The sequence below is a fragment of the Sus scrofa genome, chromosome 18 (genome assembly GCF_054392235.1).
Source record: "Sus scrofa isolate SSC_HxYL_T2T_F1_AM1 chromosome 18, Sscrofa_HxYL_maternal_Yorkshire_Landrace_v2.0, whole genome shotgun sequence".
Lineage (NCBI taxonomy): Eukaryota > Metazoa > Chordata > Mammalia > Artiodactyla > Suidae > Sus > Sus scrofa.
The window spans coordinates 10,974,066-10,993,370 of record NC_139400.1 but is presented as its reverse complement, the minus strand read 5'-3'; the positions used below and the strand labels follow the sequence as shown (position 1 = coordinate 10,993,370).

Below are 19,305 nucleotides of genomic sequence, written 5' to 3'. Positions count from 1 at the left end.
CAGAGCCGGCACGTGGCTTCTGGACACACCATCGGTCCAAGGTCCCCGGGGCCGAAGTTAGGGAACTGGGAGTTGGGAATGTCCAGTCCATAGTCCATCTTTTCCGGGCATCGCACCTGAGGAGCTAGACTGAAGGTCACCCCACAGGTGACAGAGAGCACGACGCCCCCAATGACTTAAAAATTAACAGCGCGTGATTTCTTCCAAAATGACTAAGTGAATGAATGGAGGGGTGGCACTGCCAGGAGAGGCTGCACAGAGAGCTGGCTGGCTCCTGCACGGGGACCCAGGCTGGCCAGCACGGCCAGGGAAGAAGCAAAGGGAGGGCGCCCTGCAGAGGAAGGCCCCCGAGGAAACCACGGAGACACAGGGACGCCGCCAGCACTCGGGAAAACACAGCGTGTGACTCCCATCGAGACCAGCGAAGGCAAAGTCCCAGGAGGAAGCTCGGGTCTTGGGTGAGCGTCTGCATTCACTGCCATCACTACGGGCACAAAGCTTTGCGGCTCCGGGACAGAAACCGACTGCCTGACAGCCCTGCAGGCCAGGTGTCAGGGCCTGTTCAGGGCCTGGTTCCCTCGGAGGCCTCAGACAACCTGCTCCAGGCTCTCCCTGGCTTGTAGGGTGTGGCCCTATGGTCATGTGGCTCTCCCTGCAGGTCCTTCTCTGTCAAATGTTCCCTTTTATTTATTGATTTATTGATTTATCTTTGTCTTTTTAGGGCCACACCCACAGCATATGGAGCTTCCCAGGCTAGGGGTTGAATCGGATCTGGAGCTGCCGGCCTGCACCACAGACACAGCCACGCCAGATCCAAGCCGGTCTGCAACCTACATGGAAGCTTGTGGCAACGCCGGCCCCTTGTGCCACTCAGCGAGGCCAGGGGTGGAACTCCCATCCTCACAGACACTGTGTCGGGTTCTTAGCCCACGGAGCCACAACGGGAACTCCTATTTTTATGTTTTTGAGGAAGCTCCATTCGTTGCTGCACCAATTTACACTCCCGCCAATAGCACGGAACGTTCCCTTTCCTACACGCCTCACTGGCGCTTGTTATTTGTGGTCTTTTTGACGGTATCCATTTGGACAGGTGTGAGGTGGTGCCTCAGTGCGGTTCTGACTTGCGCTTCCCTGACGACGAGTAATGCTGAGCATCTTTTCATCACTCTCTGGACCACTGGATGACTTCTTTGAAAAGTGTCTCTTCAGATCTTCTGCCCGTGTTGTAATCAGACGGTTCCCTTTTGCCATTGAGGTGTATGAGTATTTTGGATGTGGATCCCGTATCGGATACACGATTCGCAAATATGTTTCCGGTCAATGGCTGCCTTTTTTATTTTGTCGTTTCCTCTACGTAAAGAGGTTTCTATTTTATTTTATTTATTTATTGTCTCTTTGCCTTTTCTGGGGCCGCTCCCGAGGCATATGGAGGTTCCCAGGCTAGGGGTCCAATCGGAGCTGCAGCCACCAGCCTACGCCACAGCCACAGCAATGCCAGATCTAAGCCACATCTGCAACCTGCACCACAGCTCACGGCAGCACTGGATCCTCGACCCACTGAGCAAAGCCAGGGATCGAACCCGCAACCCCCTGGTTCCTCATCAGATGCGTTAACCACTGAGCCACGACGCGAACTCCCAGAGGTTTTTAGTTTGACGTACTCTCATTTGTTGACTTCTGCCTTTATGGCTTTTGCTTTTGGTGACAGAGTCAAAAAAAAACCCCAAGACCAGTGACAAAGAGCTCACCCCTTGTGTCTTCTTCTGAGAACTTGAGTTTCAGGTCTTACATCCAAGTCCTTAACCCACTTTGAGTTAATTTCTGTGTTTGGTAGAAGTGGTCCGGTTTCATTCTTTTGTCTGTGGCTGTGACACACAGTTTTTCCAATGCTGTTTATTGAAGAAATGGCCCTTTTCCCCATCGTAGATTAAAGACTTCTTTGTCATAAATTAACTGATCATATATGCATGGATTCACCTCGGTCTCTCTATCTGCTCCATCGGTCTGTATGTCTGTTTTTATGCCAGGACCACACTGTTTTAATTAAGGTGGCTTTGTAACAGTGTTTGAAATCACAGATGGTGATGCCTCCGGCTGGTTCTCCTTTCTCAAGATTGCTTTGGATGTTCAGAACCTTCTGTGGTTTCGTACACATTTTAGGGCTGATCTGTCCTAGTTCCCTGAAGAAGGCCACTGCAGTTTTGATGGAGAAGGCACCGAATCTGCAGATTGCTTTGGGAGGTGTGGACACCTTAATATCCGAGTTCATAATAAGATGCAGAACTAACCTTTCCTGAGCACCACGTGCCAAACGCTGAGGTCAGAGCTTTACCTGCCTGCCCCGTGGACTTCTCAGCAGCACCATCAAGGAGCCCCTTTAATTCTCTCCGTCTTCCATTCAGGCAAATGGAGGCTCGCCTCGCTCCTCCGCTAAGTGGCCAAACAAGGACCCTGTCCCCTCCTGCCAGACTGTGCAGCCTCTGCGGCAACCTCGCGCACAAAATGAAAGCTGCCTTCAGCATCACGACCCAGACCGACTGCAGGATCCTTAGTTACATAAGAAACACGGACGCTCCCTCACTGGCTATTGATTCTTTCGCAAAAATAACAGCAGGGTTCATACCTCTGACAAGGACGTTCCCACCTGAGGAAGAAAAAGAAGAGGCTCCTGGTCCCTGCTCGGTTCCAGCATGAGCAGCAGGAACAGCCCTTGTCTGGAGAGACGAGGTTCCAGGCAACACGGGACGCCAAGGTAAGGCCTCCTTATGCCAGCTCCCCTGTCTTTACATTTTGTGAAAATCGGAATAATTTTCATCTCAGACAGACTCTGGTGGCCCGTGAACTTTTAAAGGTGAGGAAATGAGGGTGTTAGTTCAATCGTGACATTAAAAATTGTGTCTCCACATGGAGAACAGACTTGTGGTGGCCAAGGGGGAGGGAGAGGGAATAGGATGGACTGGGAGCTTGGGGTGAATGGATGCAGACTGCTGCCTCTGGAGTGGATGAGCAATGAGATCCTGCTCTGCAGCACTGGGAACTCTGTCTAGTCACTCATGATGGAGCACGATACTGTGAGAAAAAAGAGTCTATACATGTATGTGTAACTGGGGCACCCTGCTGGAGAGTAAAAAATTAACAGAACACTGCAAACCAGCTGTAATGAAAAAAATAAAAATCATTATAAAAAATTGTGTCTCCAACTACAGTAGGTATTAATAATGAGCTCCATTGCTTTTTGCCCCCTTGAAATTCTTCAAAATAAAGTATTACTGTAATTATCACCCACTGTCACTCTAAATGGCCAGGTATCAGACCTCACAAGTGGATTTACAATTCACAGGCTAACTTGACAGGTGCTAATTTTGTGTCCCAATTTTATCTCCTTCATGGAATATTAATAATTCCATTCACTTATCGACATAGCTTCAAAATGCTAATTTACGGCATGAAGGTTGACTCAGAGGGCCGGAGGGTGCACAAGCTTTCGTGAAATCTGAACAATGCCTGAAGGATGGGATAACTCTGTGGCCTAGAAACGGCTTAATCTGAGTGACAGAATAGCAGTGCTGACAACAGGCAGGCACGAGACACGCCGAAAGGGACTGTTACAGAGACTAAGGAGGAAAGTTAGCATCGCATTAAACCCAAACATGGGCCTTTCAAGGGACAGGCTGGACCATCAAGGACCACATTCTCTGAGCATTTTTCCAGCACCACTTGCTTCACACAAAGTGACAGGGCAGCAGAAAATTCACTGCAGAAAATCCTGAGTTTAACCAATTAAAGTGGGGGTTTTTGGTTTGTTTGTTTCTTTGTTTTTTGTCTTTTTGCCTTTTCTAGGGCCGCACCCGCAGCATATGGAGGTTCCCAGGCTAGGGGTCCAACTGGAGCTGCAGCTGCCGGCCTACACCAGAGCCACAGCAACACCAGATCCGAGCTGCGTCTGCCACCTACCCCACAGCTCACGGCAACGCCGGATCCTTAACCCACTGAGCGAGGCCAGGGATCGAACCCGCAACCTCATGGTTCCCAGTCGGATTCGTGAACCACTGCACCACGACGGGAACTCCCTAACCAATTACAGTTTACTTTGGAGCATTAAGGACACTGTGACTCTCCAGGTGAGAGAGAAAACATTCACTGCTCCCAGACGCTCCACCAGGAGCCCCTCCAAAGAGCATCTTACAGGCTCGATGCCCGAGCAGCTGGGACCACTTTTCAAACGGAATCCGTCTACACTGAGCTGGAGCCAGGAACTGGGTACAGGCTGCAGTCCCAGGCCTGGAGGGAGGGCCTGCTGCTTCCCCATCTAGTCTGTGAACAGTGCACCTCGCGGCCTCCACGGAGCCACGGGCATTTCATTGTCGCCTCTGTCCTGGAACTGCACATGCCAAGCAGTCCCCGCCCGTTCACAGCCTCCTTCGGCTCCGCCCGGCGCCGCGCTCACCAAAGCCTGGGGGCGCCGCACCAACCACTGGCCTGTTTGCAGCAAAAACGGCTCGGGTGTGCTGAGTGCATACGAGTGTCAGCACGAGGCCACGCACTCCCGCAACCAAGGTGCTGTTCCCAGCCCCATCTTCCAAATGCGGACACTGAGCCTTGAGACGGCCCAGGGTCAGGAGGAAAACAGCAGAGGAGACTCAGACCCAAGCCAAGCCCGCAGCCTCCACACACCTGCCCACACACACACACACACACACACACACACACACACACACGTATACACCCACAGACACACACAGACATATCCCCAGACACACTGATACACACCCAGAGAGACATACTCACACAGAGAGACACAGACACACACACACACACACACACACACACACATGTATACACCCACAGACACACACAGACGTATCCCCAGACACACTGATACACACCCAGAGAGACATACTCACACAGAGAGACACAGACACACACACACACACATACACACGTGCACACACACACGTACGTGTGACTGCCTCTCAGGCTCAGCGCTCACTAAACGTTAATGACACCAGGTGATGAGTGACATGGGACGAAAGCACCCAGAGGGGGCGCCAGGAAGGAGGAGGAGGTGTTGCCAGGTCTGGAGGGGTGTTCGCTTCCCGCCCTAAGGGCCCTGCCAGGCTGAGCTGATCACTACAGCCCTTGGTTTGGTCCTGAATCCTGCCTTTCTCCTTCCCCAGGCTCCTCCTCCTCTGAAATTCCACCACCGGGAGACGCTCCCTGAAGACCCCCCGGACCCCTGCCCGGAAGGCCTCCGATTTGTGATCCAGGTCAAATTCTTCAAGGAAGTAAAGGGGCCAGGTATTTCCCAGAAACATGGCAACGAGAGAAGCCAGGTGCCTCTTATGCCATAAATCTCCTGGTGAAAAAGCCTGTTTTTCTTTTAAGTGGTAAATTAATCAAAATTATAAAACTGGCATTACTCCGGATTCTCTACTTACCATGCAAAAATGAAGAAGGTTTTCCTAGGTATGGAGCAACGACTACAGTCTGTGACCACCATATATTCCAAGCCTGGCGGCAGTTTTCTGAGCCATAAAAAGCACCTATGACACTACCTCTAGCCTTCTCGGGGCTAACAATTTACTTGCAGAGACCAGACACCCAGGACACGTCAAAACTACAGAATTCAAGACGCTCCAGATGGCACCAGGCAAATGTCACATTTCTGGGCAAAAGCACAGAAACTGGAGCTAAGCTGCAGCGGTCACTGTGGGCTGGAGGATGCTGGAGGCAGAGCTGGGAGCACCGGAAAGGCTGAGCCTCAAGTGTTCCCTCCTGGAGGACAGGGACGCCCCAGAACCAGACTGCCCGGGGGAGTGGTTCTCAGACGACACTGCAGCCACGACCCGGGCCGTGTACATTCTCTCCTCGGATTCCATTTACACGCCCTTCCTACGCGGGGACCGCTTTCTGTGAGGTGATGGGGGCTACCTGTTAGTCTCCCCAGCACAAAGACTTCTCCTGAATACACATTAAATCTTGCCGGGGCGATGACTGATGCGGAAAGTCCTACCTTCTTTACCTCTGAGAAATCTCAGGTGAAAACAGGAGGCCCCGCTGCTAGAGACAGAGTGAAAATGATCCATCAGACGGAGGGGCCAGCCGGCGGATGTGAATTCGGCCTGAGGATCGCATGGTAACGGGTCATTTTGTCGGCGTGATGACGCGTGGCGGTCACGTCGGAAAACGCCCCTGTTCTGGAAGGATGCACGCTGAAGCTTTGGAGGACCAGGGGCCCTGATGGCAAGCACATCTATTCATTTGCTTCAGCAAAAACGCCAGGGCGGCGTGTGCGCTGCGGAAAACAGGTGGCGGCTGTCCGTGCATCTCCATTATCCTGGGATTCTTCTGTGTACTTGCCATTTTTCCTGATAAACAGAAAAAAGTAAGCAACCATCAAGAGAGTGTGACTTGCACACACCCTGCAGCCAGCATCCTGGACGGATGACGGGAGCGGATCCAGGGTCGGGCCGGCTCCACAGGAGAAAGCAGACAGAAGCCCCAGGCCGCTGCTGGCCGGGCCCTGAGCGCTCCGCCACCCCGAGGAGGCCTGCCCTTGAGCCTGACATTTCGGAGGCTCTCAGAAGACCTGCCAAGAGAAACAGTGCGAACGGCGAGGAGCGCCGCGGCCGGCCTGGCCCTCGGGCCCAGCGGATGCCGTGCGTCTTGTTCACGATTTTCCTTTCTAACCTTCGACCTGCCTCGGCCTCCACTCACTTCCCACCGTCCAGGCCCTCACACAGGGACACTGCCACCGCCCGGCCTGGGGGCCGCAAACAGGGGCTGCTCCAGCAGGGCCTGATCCCCCAGGGACCCGGTAGAAAGTTCTAGGGCACACACTGCAGGAGCCGGGTTGGCTGCAGGAAACGACGCCCCGACAGCTGCCATCTGCTCTCCCCAGAGATGCAGCAGGAACCCTCGGGGGGCGCTCCAAACACACAGCTCTGTTCGCACGTGAAGTTACCGCCCCCCCGGAACCCACAGGTCACGATGCGCGTGCACACGCGTGTTTTCACGGAGCGTCTGCGTGTGAGCACAGTCTGCAGTGGGTGCTGCCTGAAGGGCGTGCCCAGGCTGTGTGCGAGCAGTGTGCACCCAGGGTCATGACAGGCGGGCTCTCAGCTCTCCCTGCTGGGACTAGACGGCCGGTCAGGAAAACGACCTGGAACAGCAGGATTACAGGCTTAGGTTTGCTCCTTACTTTCCTCCGACCTCTGACGCTTACTTCTTATGGTGACAAAAAAAAGAGTATGTACCCCTTTGGCACTGGCAGCGTGCAGGCGCTCCCAGGCCAGGGATCGAACTTGTGCCATAGCAGGGACCCAAGCGGCTGCAGGGACAGGGCCAGACACTTAACCACTGAGCCACCAGGGAACTCCGTATTTTTTAAATAATAATTTTAAATGATAATAAGGGATGACTTAAGATCCATTTCTCTTTTTATGATGATTTTTATTTTTTCTGTTAGAGCTGGTTTACAGTGTTCTGTCAATTTCCTGCTGCACAGCAAGGTGACCCAGTCACACGTACATGTATACATTCTTTTTTCTCACAGGATCATGCTCCATCATAAGTGACCAGATATAGTTCCCAGTGCTACGCAGCAGGATCCCATTGCTTCTTCATTCCAGGGGCAGCAGATTGGGCATCTGGGGTTAAAAGATCGATTTCTTTTTTCACCAAAGGTGGTTAATTACGAGTCCGTGCAGTCTGACGTGACAGAGTCACTAGAAATACCAAGCGTTTCTCTTGTATGAGGTCCGTGAAGGTCTCTGTGCTGTAATGGTCACTGTCTGGACCCTGTGCCGGACACAGTGGGCATTTGGGCAACGAGTGAGCAAATGAACAAGCCTGGGAACCTCCAGGACTGGCAGGGTCCACGTGGCACACGCTGGTGGTTGGTCTGCACGGGCGACCCTCCCCAGGTGCACGGCCGGGGCAGCTGACACGACAGAGCCTGGCATCGCACGGCTCTGGAGGCTGGTGGCTTCCTCGGAGGCCCGTCTCCGGCGCTGGTGGACGGCCGGCCTCCCGCCGCCTCTCCACCTGCTGTCTGTGCAGGTGCAGCCCTGTCGCCACGTCCGCTTCTTCTCGGGCCCCAGTCCTGGGGGTTAACCTCGTTCCACTTACTCATCTCCCCAAAGACGAGCCATGGGTACCGTCGTGTTCTGAAGCGCTGGGGTCAGGACCTGCCCTCGCGGATCTGGGGCACAAACCGCCAGGACAGGCAGATAAGGGTGAAGGGACTTGCTCTTCCTTAGAGGGAAACTGGGCCACAGAAAGCTCTGGTGTCTGCAGATGAGGCTTTGAACCGCGGGTTCAAGGAGCATTCCCAGTTCACTGGGTTAACAACGACAGTGCAAAAACAGAACAAAATGTTGGTGATCCCTGCCCTGCGGGGGGTGGGCTGGGATGTGCGTCCCGCCTCAGAGGCCACAGTCACCAGGAGGTCGGCCTTTTCATCGCAAGGTACTTCGCACGTCGATGCGCCGTCACCCAGAACTCAGAGACCCGCCAGCAGGGGGGCTGCTCGGGCCCCTGCCCGTGTCTACATCCCTGGAAAGGGCCCCGCGCCCCCAGGAGCCTGCTTCCTCCGCTCCCCACCCCGCGTGGTTTCCGCTGCGTGGAGAGACACGGCATCCCCGTGGGAGTGGCCCACAGAACAAGAGCAGTGCGGCCTCCACCGGGACCTCCACGCCCTCCACTCGATTTCAGGTGCCCCTCCGAGCCGGGCCTTCCCAAAGCCAGGGCCCCTCTAGAAAGCCATTTCTGCCTAAGTGGGGAAACAAGAAAAAGTCAGTTGCGATTTGATTTTTTTTAAAAATGGAAAAATGCATTTTTTTAATCAAACAAATCTGATCCAAGGGTGAAAAAAAAAAAGAAGCCACTACTTCTAGCAGCTAAAAATAGCCTCCTAGAGGGAAAAAAAAAATCTCTCAGGCAGTCGACTTCGTCGGAAGAGAGATTTTCATTTAAAGCAATGAGTCTCCAACCCCTGATTTTCCTATGAACTCTTTATGAATCATTTAACACCTACCAAGCTATTTACGCTCCAAATACCCCGAAGCCGGTTAGGGGATGATATGCCAGTTACCTTCCTCGTTCGTGCAGAGGGTTTTCTGGATGTCTCTGCCTGCCTGTTCCCCTTAGAAAGACTCACCCGCCATCAAAGTTTGCAGATGCAGCGCTGACTCCGTGGAGTTGGCATGGCACCACGAAAGGCCCTGACCCAACACAACACCCCGCCTGAGACCAAACACAAACGTGGGTTGTGAAAGATGTTTCCTGGGCATGACTGGAATTCCCCTCGTTAGCCGGGAATTCTCTAATCTGCCCCAAACCCGCCACCCCAGGCTCCAGAACACCTGAGTATTTTTCCTCTGCCTGGAGCTTTCTTCTTCTTCTTTTTTTTTTTTTTAAGTAGTTCTCTTTTGAGGCATTAGGTTTTGAACGTGTGACGAGACAGCGTCACCTAGTGGACAGAACATCGGAGGACTCGAGATAACCTTGGAGTCATTCCTTTCCGTCTTGATTTTCTCGACTTGAGAATGGGGCCAAGGCAGCATCGCAAGCCACTTCATAAGCATATCGAAGAGACAAATGCCATGAATCTAGAAGGACTGCGAATTTCTCAAAAAAGAGAAAGAGTTGTTCCACGCTCGAATTTTCATGTGCTCACCATTTAGAACTGGCTTGAGACTTACTCTATTTCAGATGTTGGGGGCTGCAAAATTGGAAAATTGGGGCTCTTTCTCCCTCCCTCCAGGAGGTGATATCCCCACCCTCTGTCCACTCAATTCTCTCCTGAGGTGTCAGCAGACATCAGTACTATTCTGGTGAGTTGTTTTTGTTTTTGGGGGGCTTTTGTTTGTTTGTTTGTTTGCATTTCAATATCAAATCATCAGAACCTCCAAATGTATCTAATGCTGAAATTTCAAAGGCCATCACAGGAAGTTCGGCAGGTCTTTGGGGGTCTTCCAAGACCTATTTCAGTCTCCTCCACGTGCAGACACCTTTCTGAAGGGCAAAGCCTTTCTGAAGAGAATGTCCTGGTCCTACCCACACATGCAAAACTCAAAAGCTAGACAAAGACAGTACAGCAGATGGCTATAACAAAATACCATAGATTGGGCAGCATATAAAGAACAGAATTTCTCATGGTTGTAGAGGCTGGGAATGTAACATCAAGACGTGGGCACATTCCATGTCTAATGAGGACCCACTTCCTGCTTCACAGACGGTGCCTGCTCACTGTGTGCTCACACAGGGCAAGGGACAAGGGAGCCCCTTCTATAACCCCATTCATGAATCTCCACCCTCATGACCCAATCAATCCCAAAAGCTTCATCCCCAAATACCATTACCTTGGGGTAAGATTCAACATATAAATCTGTGGGGGACACAAACATTCAGATCATAGCAAGAGGAAACATTTTGATGGAAATATTTTCTACCGGAAGATGCCCAGAATTCCTCCTGGCCATAAAATCAGTTCAGTCTCTGGAAAAGATATACAGCCATACTCCATGATTTAAACTAGCCCCCATCAGTGCAATTCCAGTCTACTCAGTGCAAAGCATTTGTCTGCAGCACTTCTATCTGTTTAGGACACTCATCAGCACAGGACTATCCTCCAGGATAGATCACGTGCTAGGCCATAAAACAAGTCTCAATAAATTTTTAAAACTGAAATCATCTCAAACATCCTTTCCAACCAAAACACTATGAGATTACAAATCAACTATAAGGAAAAAATCTGCAAAATCACAAACACATGGAAGCTAAATAATGTTTCTAAACAATCAATAGATCACTGAAAAAATCAAGGAATAACTTTTTTAAAATACTTGGAGACAAATGAAAGTATAAACACAATAGTCAACAATCTATGGGAAGCATCCAAAGCAGTTCATAGAGGGAAGTTTACAGTGATACAGCCCACATCAGGAGACAAGAAAAATCTCAAATAAACAACCTAACCTTACGCATAAAGGAACTGGACAAAGACAAACAAACAAAATCCAAGTAAGTAAAAGGAAAGACATCATTAAGATTGTAGCAGAAATAAATGAAATATAGACATAAAAACCCCAGAAAAGATCAATGAAACAAAGAGCTGTTTCTTTGAAAAAATTGATAAACCTTTAGCCAGATTTATCAAGAAAAAAAAGACAGAGGGCCCAAATCAATAAAATCAGAAACGAAAGAGACGTCCCAACCATCACCACAGAAATACAAAGGACTATAAGAGATTACTACAAATAATTACACACCAATAAAATGAAAAATCCAGAAGAAATAAATAAATTCCTAGACATATACACTCTCCTAAGACTGAATAATGAAAAACAGAAAACATGAATCACCAGTAAGGAAATGGAATTGCTAACTTTTTTTAAAATCTCAACAAACAGAAGTCTAGGACCAGAGAGCTTCATAAGTGAATTCTACGAAGCACTGAAAGAAGAGTTAACAACTATCCTTCTCAAACTACTCCAAAAAGTTGAAAAGGAAGCAACACTTCCAAACTCATTCTACAAGGCCAGCACCACTCTGAAACCAAAACCAGACAAAGATACCACAAAAAATAAAATCATAGACAAGTATCACTGATGAACACAGATGCAAAAATTCTCAGTAAAATATTAGCAAACTGAATTCAACAATACATTAAAAAGATTGTACACCATGACCAAGCCAGATTTATCCCAGGGAGGCAAGGATGGTTCAAGATCCACAAAGCAATCAATGTGATACACCACATTAACAAAGTGAAGAATAAAAATCATATGATCATCCAGATACAAAAAAATTTTCTGATAAAATTCAATATCCACTTCTGGTAAAAACTCTCAACAAACTGGGCATAAAGGGAATACACCTCAACATAATAAAGGCCATATATGACAAAGTACAGCCACATCATACTCAGTGGTGGAAAGCTGAAAGCATTCCCTCTAATATCAGGAACAAGACAAGGATGCCCACCCTCACCACTATTATTCAATATACTATTGGAAGTCCTAGCCACAGCAATAAGAGAAGAAAAAAAAAAGGAATCCAAATTGGAAAGGAAGACATAAAACTGTCATTATTTTTGGATGACATCATACTCTATATAGAAAATCCTAAAAATGCCACCCCAAAAAAAACCTGTTAGAACTGATAAATGAATTTAGTAAAGTCATGGGATACAAAATCACTATACAGAATTCTGTTGTGTTTCTATACACTAACAACAAACTATCAGAAAGGGAAATTACGAAAGCAATTCCATTTATAATTGCAGCAAACAGAATAAAATACCTAGGAATAAATTGAACCAAGGAGGTAAAAGACCTATACTTGGAAAACTACATGACACTGATGAGAGAAACTAAACACTGCATAAATGGATAGAAAGAAACAATGTGTTCATGGATTGGAAGAAATAATATTGTTACAGTGACCATACTAACCAAGGAAATTTACAGATTCAGTATGATTCCTATCAAAATACCAATGACATTTCTTACCTAACTAGAACAAATAATTCTGAAATGTATACAGAAGCACAAAAGACCCTGAATAGCCTAAACAGTCTTCAAGAAGAACACAGCTGGAGCTATCACACTCTCTGACTTCAAACTACACTACTAAGCTACAGAAATCACAATACTATGGTACCGGCACAAAAACAGGCACATAGACCAACATAAAATAGAGAGCCCTGGAATATACTCACGTGTATTTAGTCAGTTAATCTATGACAAAGGAAGCAAACATCAAAGGGTAAAGACAGTCTCTTCAATAAACAGTGTTGAGAAAACTGGACAGCTACATGCAAAAGCATCACACCAGACTACTTTTTCACACCATATACAGAAATAAACTCAAAATGGGTTAAAGACTTAAATGTAAGACCTGAATCCATAAAACTCCTCTAAGAAAACATAGGTAGTGTACTCTTTGACATCTCTCTTAGCAATATTTTTTTGGACATGTCTCCTCAGATAGGGGAAACAAAAGCAAAGATAAAAAAAACAAGGGAAAAAGGAGAGAAAAAATGGGACTACATCAAACCAAAAAGCTTTGAACAGCAAAAGAAACTATCAACAAAATGAAAAGGCAGCTTACTGAATGGGAGAGAATATTTGCAAATAATACACCTGATAAGGGGTTAACATGCAACACATATTTTAAAAAACGTTTACAAGGCAACATCAAAAAAGTCTACAACCCAATTAAAAAATGAGCAGAGGATCTGAATATTTTTCCAAGTAAGACATGCAGATGGCCAACAAACATCACTAATCATCACAGAAATGCAAGTCAAAACCACGATGAGATAGCACCTCGCACCTGTCAGAATGGTTATTACCAAAAAGACCACAAACAACAAGGGTTGGCAAAGGTGTGGAGAAAAGGGAACCCTCCTACACTGTTGGTGGGAATGCAAATTGGTGCAGCCACAATGGAAAATAGTATGGCAGTTCCTCAAAAAATTAAAAACAGACCTATGGTATGTTCCAGCCATTTCACTCCTGAGTATTTATCTGAAGGAAACAAAAACACCAATTCCAAAAGATACATGTGCCCCTATGCTCACTGCAGGATTACTTACAATAGCCAAGATACGGAAGCAACCTAAGTGCCCACTGACAGATGAAAGGACAAAGACGATGTGATACACACACACAATGGAAGATGAGCCATAAAAAAGGAAATCCTGCTGTTGGTGACCATACAGAGAGACCTAGAGGATGTTAAGCCAGTGAACTAAGTCAGAGAAAGACAAACAGCACATGATCTGTCACATATCTGGACTCCAGACAACAAAACTAAACCAAACTCCTAAATACAGAGAGCAGATGGGTGGTTTCCAGCTGGGAAGGAAGGGACAGGCTGGGAGGGTGGGCAGCCTAGGTGAAGGGGATTAAGAGGTACGAACCTCCAGTCACATGGCAAATAAGCCACAGGGACATGACATGCAGCCTAAGAATAGGGCCCGTGACATTGAAATAACTCTGTATGGGGACAGACGGTCACTGGGCTTAGCGTGGGGATCATTTCATGACAAACGCAACTGTCAAATCACTACAGGCAGCACACGTGAAACTACACAGCACTGTGAGTCAACTACATCGGAATTAAAATTTTAGAGTAAAAACAAACAAACAAAGACACGGGTCCGTTCTGAGCCCGTCTTTGGCTTCAGTGAGACTCCACTTTGGTTTTTCTAGGATCTCTGTTCTGCTATCTTTTGAAATCAAGTTTGTCTTTCTTAATGGAGCAGGTGAGCCTCCCCAAATTGTGGCCTCAGATTGCGGTGAGGTCATCTCCATATCACGCAAAGCGAGTCCCCCATTTGCAGGACCTCTCAGAGCTCCAACAGGGTCCCTACTTTGACAGGGACTTCCAGCTGCCCAGAGCTATCCTGCTGAGCCCAACAGGCCCCCGAAGCACAGGTGCCCTGGCAGAGGTAGAGGTGCAGGCTGACTGGGGGCCACACCGTGGGAGACGGGGGATGAAGGGCAGGATGGGCTCCAAGCTGAGCTACACACCTGACACCTGCAGAAGGAGCTGGAGGGTGATGCCCCGGAGGGCTGCCACCTGGCTCAGAGAGTCCCTGCCAGCCCAGAACAGCCTCACAAAGCATGGGGACGGGGACGGTGGAGCCCCCCCCCCCCCCAGCCACAGCACGGGCAGGAGCTGCTCAGAAGGAGCCCCTGCCAAGCAAAGCATAGCCCTCGGAGCCGCTGCATCCTGGCTGCATGGCTGCAGGTGGTTAGCAGCCCGCATGCCCTGAGGGTGATCTGAGCAGCCTGCCCTGGCAGCACCTGCCACTCCTCACGTTCCCCTGTCCTCCTGGCCTCGCTTCCTGAGAGGAAGACTAGCCAGCAGGAAGGGTCACAGCCCCACTGCTGTCGCCCCAGGACGTGCCTGCCCCACCTCCCCCATCCATTCTAAGTCCCTACTGCCACTGTCACTTGAGCAGCTCAAGGACATCCTCTTAGGCAAGGACATCCAAAAGGGTCCCCAGCGACCCCCCTGGGAGGGAAACACACACCCCTGCCCCATGTGCACCAACAGCCCTGCCTCCTGGCTGGTCAAGGTCAACTGAGCCTCCAACCCTGACCTGGTCTTGCCTCCCTAGACCCCAGGGGTCCGAGCACCTGGCAGCAGCTAGCCCTAAAACTGTGCAGGACCCAGCCAGTCTACTCTTAGGGGCCAGGGACCTCCAGGCCCGCAGAGCCCAGGGTGGTGGAAGATCAGAGGCGCCCGCTGGGCCCACGCAGCATGTGGCACCACGGAGAGCTCAGGTTCAGCACACAGATGGTATCCTTGCACAGCAGCCCCTCCAGGACGACCCCCAACCCCCGCAGGTGACCACGTGATGCTCCCTCAGCCCCAAAGCCTACCGATGGTGAGGGTTCCAACACGCCCAGCGAGCGTGCTGCCCAGAACCGCTCCTGCCCCCGATGAACCCCTGGGATCCCTCGAGATCCCTGCTTGCAGCCCCTACACTCGGGCCTTGGGGGAAGGTCTCCAGCAGGAAGGCCACCATGTCCAGGATCGGTCATTATGACTGAGGACAAACTGTTGAACAGAAGGAGCCCAGGGGAGTCACTGTGCCCAAGCGGCCAGCTGGCCCCTTAAGGACAAGGGCCCCATCGGTGGCTCAGCAAGACCTTCCGTCGCCAGCCGGCTGAACATTCAAAAGGGCAGTGGCTAGAGCAGCCTTGGTGAAGAGGGGTCTCTGCTGTGGGACAGGAGCCGCCTCGACCCCGTCCCCATGCCGCCGTGACAGCCCTCACCTTCCTGGCTAAGAACCCTGTGCAGGGGCCGGCTCCCTGGGCCCATCTGCTGTGCATGTCTGCCTGCCTGCCTGCCTGCCTGCCTGTCTGTCTGCCTGCCTGCCTGCCTGCCTGCCTGCCTGTCTGCCTGCCTGCCTGCCTGCCTGTCTGCCTGCCTGCCTGCCTGTCTGTCTGTCTGTCTGCCTGTCTGTCTGTCTGCCTGCCTGCCTGTCTGCCTGCCTGCCTGCCTGCCTGTCTGCCTGCCTGTCTGCCTGTCTGTCTGCCTGTCTGTCTGCCTGTCTGTCTGTCTGCCTGTCTGCCTGTCTGTCTGCCTGTCTGTCTGCCTGTCTGTCTGTCTGTCTGCCTGTCTGTCTGCCTGCCTGTCTGTCTGCCTGCCTGTCTGTCTGTCTGTCTCCGAAGCTTCCCTTCCTAGATGTGTATCAACAGCTGCAGAATCTGTCTTTCCATCCAAACCACTTCTCCGGAAGCCCCACTGTCTGTCTGCCTGCACGTCTCCCGGCTCTTCAGACCCAGCCTGAGAAGGGACTCGTGCTGCCTCCCGCAGGTGCACCTGCTCCAGCCCTTCTCCCGCTAACAGGGTGAACAGTGCCACTGCCCCATCGTCCGCCCCTCCGTCCTGCAGGCCCCACGCCCCATCCGTCGCAGACTCTCAGCTATCTCCTTCGGCATAACCCAGCTCTAGATCATTTTCCAGTCTGCAAAGCAGGGGATAATTCAAAAGACATCTGCCCGCTGAACACAGTTCAAGAGTGAATGGCCACAGTCATGAACACAGGTGCAAAGGCCCTTTGCCGAGACCAGGATGGTGGAGAGGCCAAAAATCAAAGCTAATGAAAGACAGATGCGGGGACGGGTACGGAGTGTGTGGCTCAGAAAACAGACGGGGAGGTGGGCAGCGTGCACTTTCCTCGGCCCTGGCTCTTTATCTTTACATGTTTACTTCCTCCAAACGCCATTCATTGGGGGGTAGAAGGAGAGCTCTTACGCTGACTTTTTCATTTTTAAAGTCAGTAGCCAACTGTCCCACACAGCATACTCGGCATTTGCTTTTTTTTTCGCTCTTTTTGCCATTTCTTGGGCTGCTCCCGCGGCATATGGAGGTTCCCAGGCTAGGGGTCAAATCGGAGCTGTAGCCGCCGGCCTACACCACAGCCACAGCAACGCGGGATCCGAGCCGCGTCTGCAACCTACACCACAGCTCACAGCAACACCAGATCCTTAACCCATGGAGCAAGCCCAGGGATCGAACCCGCAACTTCATGGTTCCTAGTCGGATTCGTGAACCACTGCGCCACGACGGGAACTCCGGCATTTACATTTTTAAAATAAAATGTACATACTATCTATTTTGAAAATACAATTCCAAAACCTCTGTCATCCCTTGCAAAAACTGGAATGTGTTTGGGGCCAGAGATGGGGGGAAAAAAACAAAAAACATTGTGTCCTTGGGGTAAATCAGAAAAACCTGCTTTCATTTTTCTGAACGGAGAAACCATGTCGGTGAAGCAGTGTCGGGCGTACAGACACACACACACCAGGAGCACGAAACCTGGCGGGAGCGGCCCCAAACGAGGGCGCCCGGTTTCTCAGTGGCATCAGCATCCCGCACGTGGGACCCGCCGTGTTGACGTCCCCGCCCCCCGGTCCCGCGGGCCTGCTCTGAGATTTATGCAATCTATTATTGAGTTGTAGATCAACCCAGATATTACATGTCAGTGTAAACACCTTTTCACACTCTTCACCGTATAACTTGTCATTTTTAATCTCCTACACGGATGTTAAACATCTCCTTACCATCAAACTGTAAATACAGCGTGGACCGTATTTTCTATGTGACGAAAAAGAATGATTGAAGAGCTGATGGGGAAAAAAAAAAAAAAAATTCCTTGATTTACTTCAGCTGAGGTTCCCCAGGAATATGCTGTGATTTATGGCCCGGTGCAGGGCTGTCTGCGAGGTTCACGCCGGGCTAAAAAGGCAGAGCATTAAAGGCATTAACATTTCAACAAGGGTGTGATCTGCGCAGTCAGCACAAGAGGGGTGACGTCTCGTGCCTGCGAACACGCCAGTGACCAGCAGCCCCGACAGCCCTCGGTTAAAACTTGGGGCCTGGTGGATCAGCGCAGAGCCAATCTGATAACCGTCTAAGTGCTGAAAGTACTTTAACATACAGCAAGTGGCGTTCCCGCTGTGGCCCAGCGGGTTAAGAACCCGACATCGTCTCCGTGAGGACGCGGGTTCAACCCCCGGCCTTGCTCCGTGAGTTAAGGATCTGGGGCTGCCGCAAGCTGCGGAGTAGGTCACAGATGCGGCTCGTATCTAGCATTGCCGTGGCTGGGGTGTGGGCTGGCAGCTGCGACTCCAATTCGACCCCTAGCCTGGGACCCTGCATATGACGCAGGTGCAGCGGTAAAAATGAAAAATGAGAAACAAGCGCCGCAAGTGCCTTTGGCACATGAACGGATCACAGCGGAGGAGGGTGTTCTTAACTTTTTACTCGGCACATGCAGCGCACAAACGTGGGGCCTCACACACGGATGGCTGGATGGAAGCGCATCGGACCAGAAGCCGAGAGGCCTGGGCTCCTGCCCTAGCCCTGGCCGTTACAGAATCATCACGCTGTTTCCTCGTCTCTAAAATAAAAGCCTGAGGGAGTTCCCGTCGTGGCGCAGTGGTTCACAAATCCGACGAGGAACCATGAGGTTGCGGGTTCGATCCCTGCCCTTGCTCAGTAGGTGAAGGATCCGGCGTGGCCATGAGCTGTGCTGTAGGTCGCAGACACAGCTCGGATCCTGCATTGCTGTGGCTCTGGCGGAGGCCGGTGGCTGCAGCTCCAATTCGACCCCTAGCCTGGCAACCTCCATATGCTGTGGGAGCAGCCCAAGAAATAGCAAAAGACAAATAAATAAATAAAATAAAAGCCTGAAGTCTGAGATTGGCCGTAGGGATGCTTTCATACTGAGAACTCCTGGATCATTTTTCTTACAAACACTGGCGCAAGAGAAGAGAAAGCACACGTCCTTGTGAAAGGAAGGTTGTCGGGTCACGTGAAGAATGAGACCGCAGCCTCCCGGGACTGCTGGCCCCGGTCACGGTCCCTACAAGCACCAGAGCGCTGCTTCGCAAATAACCACATGCTTCAGGAGCACAGGGAGCATGGGTCTCACAGGTCTGGAGGCAGGGTCCAGTGCAGCTCGGCTCAGGTGTGTCTCCTCCTGGGAAGCGCGGCGTCCTGGGCCACCTCCCACGGAAGGGCATCGCGGGGCAGCGACGCACAGGCCTCCGCCTGCAGAGGGGTGAGGGCACCGCCACACCTGCCACACATCTGAACCCAGAGTCGAGGGTGGCATCCTCGCAGCTGGGGCAGTCTGCAAAGTCACGCGGTGGGCCATGGGTTGGAAATGTTAAGGCCTGGGCAAGAACGCCTGCCATCTGTCGCGCCAACGGACACGAGGGAGAGTGCAGTGAAAGGCAGCGACTTCGGTCCACGGTTCCGCTCTTCCTTCTA

At 50.8% G+C, this 19,305-nt stretch overlaps 1 long non-coding RNA gene across 6 annotated transcripts in view; it reads right to left on the bottom strand.

Moving 5' to 3' along the window:
* The window catches only part of LOC102166684 (uncharacterized), a 411,372-nt gene that overhangs the window by 325,749 nt on the left and 66,318 nt on the right, over positions 1–19,305 (bottom strand). For 4 of the 6 annotated variants that reach the window (XR_014833423.1, XR_014833424.1, XR_014833428.1 and 1 more), the window contains one exon: positions 6,014–6,368. The exons of the other annotated variants lie outside the window; for them this stretch is intronic. This is a non-coding gene — a long non-coding RNA (uncharacterized LOC102166684). The remainder of the gene's footprint in view (positions 1–6,013; positions 6,369–19,305) is intronic. 6 annotated transcript variants of the gene reach the window in all.